Source organism: Prinia subflava, chromosome 14 (assembly GCF_021018805.1).
Source record: "Prinia subflava isolate CZ2003 ecotype Zambia chromosome 14, Cam_Psub_1.2, whole genome shotgun sequence".
In the NCBI taxonomy this organism is placed as follows: Eukaryota; Metazoa; Chordata; class Aves; order Passeriformes; family Cisticolidae; genus Prinia; species Prinia subflava.
In genome coordinates, this window is record NC_086260.1 from 1,045,267 (window position 1) to 1,052,875 (window position 7,609).

The 7,609-nt window shown below is 50.8% G+C and overlaps 1 long non-coding RNA gene across 3 annotated transcripts in view; it reads right to left on the minus strand.

Moving 5' to 3' along the window:
* Positions 1-3,570, minus strand: part of LOC134558184 (uncharacterized) — a 35,994-nt gene extending 32,424 nt beyond the window's left edge. The window contains exons 1-2 of one of the 3 annotated variants that reach the window (XR_010082301.1): positions 3,314-3,570; positions 1,136-1,397 (exon numbers count right to left, since the gene is read on the minus strand). This is a non-coding gene — a long non-coding RNA (uncharacterized LOC134558184). The other 2 variants (XR_010082302.1, XR_010082303.1) reach the window with 2 other exon arrangements.
* Positions 3,571-7,609: the final 4,039 nt, after the last annotated feature.

The following is a 7,609-nucleotide window of genomic DNA, read 5'->3' on the forward strand; positions in this document are numbered from 1 at the left end:
AGCACCCAGAAACTCTGGGTTTGTCCAAAAGGGAAGCAGCAGCAGCCACTGCAGACAGAGAATTCCAGAAGGGCAGCAGGGCAAGGCACCAGGGCTCCATGGAGGGGAAGGGCTCTGCCAGCACAGCCCTGCTCACCTGGGATGGGGCTGCAGCCTCAGGAGCATCCCTGGGAATTGCTTCGAGTTCCTGCAAGAGCCACGCCACTGTCCCTGCATTTGATGAGGCAGCCAAGCCCAGACTGGTGCAAGGGACTGGTGGTGCTGCTCCTGTGGGCTGTGCTGGAGGCAGTGCCCCGCTGGTCACGTTTTCACTCACAGAAATGCTCCTGCTGGGATTAAAGATCCCACTCCTCTTGCTGAGCTCTGTGAGCCTTTTTGTGTGGTGCTGCTCTTCCTTTCATCCTAAGCACATCTTTTATCCCCAAACTGTCTGGGGGAGATGAAAGGAGCAGACAGGAGGTTAATCACACCTGACAAACTCGGTGGCGTTCTGGGACCGAGTGCCAGCAGAGGTGGAAGGGAAGAGTGAGAGCACAAGGGGAGGTGTCTGCAGAGCGCAGGGACTGCACTCAGAGGGACAGCTCAGGGGAGGGAACTGTCTGCTCCAGGAGCTCATGCAGGGACAGCAGAGACCAGGGACAGGGCACTGTGTGACATCTTCCACTGTGACACACACAGTGCTGAGGCCTGAAGTTTTAATTCCCTGTATTCCAGGCTCTGTGGTGCCCAGGGTGCAGCTCTGAGCTCACACTCAGCTCTGCACACAGCAGGGACACAAAACAAATCCTTCTCCTGCTGCACACCAAGGACAACTTTCAGCCCCAAAGCACAAACAAGGGGGGCTGAGGGAGGAACAAGAAGGATGGGACCTCCCAGCCTGGAGCTGGAATTGGACAATTCAACCCCAGTGTGCAAATGGAGCAAAACTTATCAGAGTGAGACCTCGTGATGGGTCATCGATTTTGTGACCATTTTGGGTCCATTTTGGGTCCACCTTGGGTGCAGCCCTGGCCAGGCTCTTGTCCTGCCTAAGGTGTGTCCTTAAAGGCCTTTCCAGAAATCCCTGCTTTATTCTCCAGCTCTGCCCAGTCTCTGCTCCAGCTCAGCCTTCCCAAGGCATCAGTGGCTCGCTCACCTCTGCAGGTGTCCCAGGACACGGAGGTGCTGAGGGAAGGGATGCATCCAGAGGGATCTGGGCAGCCTGGACTCACTGCCTGCTTTATGCCCTCAGAAATAACTCAGCAGAGACAATAGAAATGTCCTGGCTGGATTGTCACACACACTGATGTGCCACAATTCTGCTCGTTCCCACCGGGATTACTCCTCCTTCTGCTTTGTTCCTCTGCTCTTTTGTGGAATTGTAAGGTAGAAAAGTGAAGACCATTCATAATTCAGAGCTGCAGAAACAAAAACATCCTGAGGGCTGCGGAGTCTAGACAGACAACAAACGAAGTTTGGGCAGACCATCTTTTCTCAGGGCTCTCTTTAAGGACTCAAACACCCCACTCTTCCACAAAAATGCTTTTGACCTTTGTTTTGTACACCTTTAGCTCAGTTTCTGGAGACTTTTCTACAGCTGTGCCTGTCTCAGGAATGAGACAAGTCCAAGAATTGTGCTGGGATGGACATGGAAAAATTTTAAGTGGAAAAATTCAAGGGGAGAATATGGTCAGTCTAAGGGACACAGGGGTCACCATCCCAAAGGGCCTTGTGTACCTGAGACCCCTCAAAATCAGACCTGACGAGACAGGAAAATCAGCCAATTATACCCCCAGACCAGAAAAACCCCAAGCACAGCTAAAAAATCACTTTAACCCCCTCTGTGGGCACTCATGTAGAATTTTAGGGTTTGCCTTTTTAAGTGCCTTTAGAAACATCTCCAAAAACCTACACTAAAATGAGCTTTTTACTCCAAGAAAGTTCCCAGAGAATGGGGTAATCCTGTAACTGCATCAGCTGCAACTTGTGTTTTAAGGCAAAAATATTTTCTGAACAAAAAATAAAGAGTTTAGTGCAGTACATAAATGGCTGAAATACAGCAGCTATTACAGGAATGGAAAGAGGACTACAATGCCTACATAAATTGATAGATCCATTTCTCAGTGAGATACACAAGCTGGTAAAATAAACCATGTATTACAGTAATGGCAGAGCAGAGGAGCACCTGGAGAGGTCTCTCTACATAACAAATGCATCTGAACTTGTCTCTGCCACTTCCCAACACACAATTACTGATTTACTGCGCAGTTTCCAAAGACACCCTCCCAAATGGGAGCTGGTGGGGAAGGCTCTGCTGTTCATTCAGTTTTTATTTGTACCCAACAGCAAAGCAATGCTGGGAAGGGCTCAGCTCCTCCCTCAAACTCAGGGCTGGCAGCAAACACGGGGAAAAGGAGCAGCTCCTGCTCCTCTCACCCAGGTTATCATCATTACCCTGGCCAGACACCGAACGAGAACATTCCCCTCTGATGTGCTGGGCCACACATTTCATGGACACGTCTCACACTCTCTTCCCCTCAGGCTCTTTTCCCCTTACAGGATTTTGGTTTTTTTCAAATAGCATGAGCTACACAAGATAAAAATGGGATAATTAACACATCACGTAGTGCTTTCTCTGCAGAAAGCACCCAGCTGCACTGCCAGGCCTCCAGCACGTTCCCTGCTCATTGCTGACTGCAAATCCTCCTGTGGAGCCCTGCATTTGGGCACTGGCAGCATCCCTCGCCGGTGGCCTGGCAGAGGTCAGCAGCCAGTGGAGATCAGGAGCTCTCTGCCCCTGCCCTGCTCCTGCTTTTACTGAGCTCTGCTCAGAAACCTGCGCTGGGATCAGGGACCTGCTTCAGTTCCCATTTGTAACCCAGAGCAGCTGCGTGTCTGGGTAATTGGTTACACATCATTTACAGCACAAAATATGAGTGCAAGGGGACTGGGGGCACGGCTGGGTCAGCCTGCAGGGCCAGCCCCTCATCCTGCACGGTCAGAGCCCTTTGGGCAGCCCTGGAAGGGGCCAGGAGCTGTGCAGGGGCTGGGCTTGCAGGCACCACGACCTTTTATCTAATGCTGCCCGGGGCAGCTCAGCTCCAGCACCCCAGAGCTGAGCTGAGCCCTGGGTCAGGGGCCTGGCACCGCTCTGGAGGTGGCTCAGGAGGGAGTGACCCCCACCAGCCCTGCAGCAGCAGCTCCTCACTCCCAGATCCTGCTGCAGCAGCCCCGGGATTGTCCCCGGCAGGGGAACGGGACCAGCCCTGAGTGGCAGAGCACAGGCTCAGGTCTGTCCCCAAACTGCAGCTGGGGACATCAGTGTTTGACTTACCCTGGGCTGGCTGCACAGCAGGACCAAAGCTGTGCCCTGAGTCCTGCCCATCCTGCAGGTCCAGCTCGCTTTAGCTGTCCCCAGGTCCCCGAGGGCTTGGCAGGAACGAGGCTGGCTCTGGTTTCATCCAAGCTGATTTACCCTGCAAAAGTGTGGGGAGAACTGCAAACAAACGAGGCACAGGGTGTTCCAATTTGCAGGAATACACAGAAAAGTGAATTCATGGGGTTTTCCTTTTGCTCTGTTAAAAATGAATGTGAAAACCATAAACAGTTCTATTTGAATACAATATTTTGAAAATTTAAATGTTGTTTTCACTCTACCCCCAAGAGCCTGCTGTTCTACAGGATATTTTTATGGCTCAGAACTATTTCTGTAGAAATGGTCTGCATTTCTTGGCAGTGAGGAGCAGAGCTCCACAGAACAGAAAGGCAGCAGCAAAGAGGCTCTGCTGGTTCTGGCAGATCCACCAGCAACCACGGGCAGACCTGCTCACAGCAGCTGCTAAATTGTGTCCCCAGGGGCCACCCAGCACAGATTCACCCCAGGTTTGCCCTCTCTCACCTATGCCAGGGACAAGGAGCTGGCCTGGCTGAAGGAAAACAAGAGAAGCTCAATCTCTTCAGGGCCCCCAGCACAAACTGGGGTAAATAACCACACACAGTCCTTGGGTTTTGTCCTTTTTTTCAGTCAGTTCTGCTGCTGTCCAGGATGTTCCAATGAGTCAGAAGAGGCTGAAAGCACAGGAAAATGAAGCTGGAGCCTGCCATGAGAGCAGAGTGCCAAATCCCTGCCTGCCAGGAGCCGGTGGTGGGTGGGAGCCAGCCCTGCACACCTGCAGGCTCCAGCAGCTGGGACAAGGCTCTGTCCTGCTCCCCAGAAGAGGGGAAAGGTGCAGCAGAGCCCTTGGAGCGCAGCAGAGGGGCAGAACCACCTCCCTCAGTCTGTGCTTATCTAAAAAATGAAAATATTTATTGACATCTATTTTGGAATGCATCATGAAGCCATTTAGATATTTATATTCATCCCATGGAGGTGCCACAGGACACACATTTAACCTCAGGGCTGAATGATTCCATGCCTTCCTTCCACACCCTGACCCTGCAGGTACATGGGAGAGGCCAAGCCCAGCTGCAGCATCCCACAAAACCTCATCTTGTGGTCCAGCTGCTCCTAAGTGTGCAGGAAAAGAGGGAAGACAAAAAAATAGAGTGACCTGAGGGGGCACTTCAGACAGTGACAAGGAAGCCCAAGTTCCATAATCATTTGTTTCCAAGACAAAAACTGAAGTGGGAGAGGAAGAAAGCAGCAAATGGGCTTCTTAAAATATAAACTTCTTAAAATAAAATATAATCCTGTCAACTGTTGTCTCACTGTGAGCTCAACTGCTATGCTAAAGCTGCAAGGTATATTAAGAGTTGAAGAACCCATAAACTCGACCATAACTCTCTTTAATTTATGGTTGCCTGACAGTTTCCTTCTCCTGAGCCATTTACTTGATGTATACCTGACGTCACCTCCAGTGCACATTGAAATAGAAATACAATGGGGTGGGATAAACAAGTTTGCTTGGGAGACTTTCCAAAGCAGGCCTGAAACAAACCTGGCTGAGGAACTTCCTCACTGCTCCCCATCCACACATGGCCCTTCCCACACAGAGCCTGGGCCAAAATGCAAATCCTGAATTTCCCCTTCCTTTCACCCTCGTCAACAGCACCATATAATCTAAACTTGTGTTTGTTTGTTTCCCAGCCAGGGAAAAATCAAGAGATTTTCACCAAGGTTCTCTTTGAAAGCTGATAAAAACAACTTAAAAGGTGTTGGGAAAAGGGAGCCTCCTTCCCATCAAGAGCTCATTGCCTCAGTCCAGCAGAGCACACAGATAATTTCCAGCACACAAATAATGTCACTGTAAACAGTACTAAAAAGCAGTTTATAAGATCAAGGATAAAACATCCACAACCTTTCCTTATGAAGCCTCAAAAGTACAAGGGAGCCTATTAAAGCAGCTTCCTAATAGAGCATCTCCCAGAAGGGCTGATCCTGACCCTTTTCCTTCTGTAGAACAAATGTTTATCGAAATATTCAACAATTAGTCCTGGCAAGGAGGGAAACCTAAATCACATCACGCTACAGAGATAAAGCCCTCATGGTAATGAGCTGCTACTCAACACTTCTGCAATGTTCTGCCTCATAATTACCCTGTCCAAGGCTGCTCAGCTCCAGCCCAGCGTGGAGGTTGGATTTATTTGGGCAGAATTCCTGCTCTGCACCACCCTGGGAAGGATCCACCCATAAACCAGTCCGTGTCCAGGCAGGAGCAATGACAAAGGCAATTCCTAACGCTGCCACTGCAAAATCCTTGCCACCAAGAGCACACTAGCCCATTATTAGCTTGTCAGGAATCTTTGATTTAAAGGCCATAAAAGCTGTATTTTTCCGGGATTTTGCTGTACCAAGGAGTTTCTAGCCTGTAGGATGAAATTGCTTAAGAATGAGAACTCTCCAGTCCTACCTGCTGCTGCTGGCACGTGGCTCCAGGGCTGTGCGGTGCCAGGGTGAGGGAAACGAGGTGTGCAGGGGTCCTTGAAGGGAGCAGGAGCAGCTTTGGGTCACTCCTGGGGGCCACTGGCACAGCCCAGGGACAGGAGTAGGGCACAGCCACACCCCATGAGGGACAGGACTTGCTGCTGCACAAGGGACAGGGTCTGCCACGAGATTTGGGGAAGTTTAGGGGAAAAAAAAATCACCACACCTAAAACTGGCACAGTTCTTTACCCTTTCCTGTAGGAAATGACTGATGGAGGGAGAGCTGGAAAAGGTCTGGAGTCACAGAATGTCCTGAGCTGGAAGGGACCCACAGGGAGCATCCAGTCCCACCCTGGCCCTGCACAGACCCCCAACAACCCCAACTGCCCAAAGGCTCCTGGAGCTGGGGCAGCCTCGGGGCTGTGCCCATTCCCTGGGGAGCCTGGGCAGTGCCAGCACCCCCTAAATTCCACCTCGGGAATGTGGCTCAGGAGATGATACTCTCTGAAAATGCAGAGACACAGAGAGAAGCTGAAATGCTTCATTTCAAAGCACCTCTCACTCAGACCCTCCTCCTGCCTACACCCTCCCTCCAGCACAACACAAGGTATTCCAAGAAGCCCCTTAAGGCAGACAGATTTCCTACAAGCTCTGAAAATGAGATTAAAAGTGCCTGTCCCTTGTCATGGGCACTTTTTCCCAATGAGCTGCTGGTAGCAGATTTTGCAATACTGTTTTCCCATCACATGTAGGCATCTGCATCCTGTTCTCACTTTAAAATCCAACTCCAGAACTCTCATTTTCCATGTGGCATGAGAATGTGTGCCCAGCTTCTCTTCCAGGAGAGCAGAAATGTCTGGGAGGGAAAGAATCTCACCAATTTGGACAGTGCTGCTTCCACCAGGGAAGAAAAGGGTTATTTCCCTTCTGTCAAAACAACCTGTCCTGAAATGTGCTTCAATTTTCTCACAAAATGGACCAGAAGGGAACGAAAAAACCAAAAAACTAAAAACATATCAGAAAGACTGCTGAAAAGAGAAAATGGTCTCTGCTGAAGAATGCTAATATAAGGGAGAAATATTGGGAACTGTTTCAGGGAAAGGAGAGGCCTTGGAGCTGCCTGGGGCAGGTACAGCCTTGGAGAACTTTGAATAATAGGACAGAAGCTTAAAGCCCATCCAGTGCCATGGCAGGGACACCTCCCACTGTCCCAGGCTGCTCCAGCCTGGCCTTGGGCACTGCCAGGATCCAGGGGCAGCCACAGCTGCTCTGGGCTCCCTGTGCCAGGGCCTCATGTAACACAAAACACCCTGAGCAGATCAGGAACTCCTTTGAGCCCAGATTTCCTTGTAGGAAACCACAAAAATCGTTACTGGAGCCAAGACTGGTGGATGGGCAGAACATTCCTCGCTCCTGTTTGCTTGGCAGTGCTGGCCCTGCTGGGTTCCTATGGGTGACAGCCTTGGGGTGCCCCTCGGTGGCCCCCAAATCTCCCAGCTGTTCTGGAAAATCCCAAGAACTCCACGCTGAGTCTTCACAGCAGCAAGGTCAAAGGCAGAGATGCCACACTCCTGTGAGAGCTGAAACGCCAGGGATGAGCCCCAGGGATTTCTGGGGAGCACTGCAGCCTCACAGGAGGAGCTGTGACCCCAAGGAGCTCCCAGAGCAGCCAGGAAAGGCGTGAAACATCCTCCCAGGTACAAACATGTTCTGCTTGTGTTTTCAGTTGGGTTTTTTTAAAAATTCATGAGGCCTTGAACACTGCAA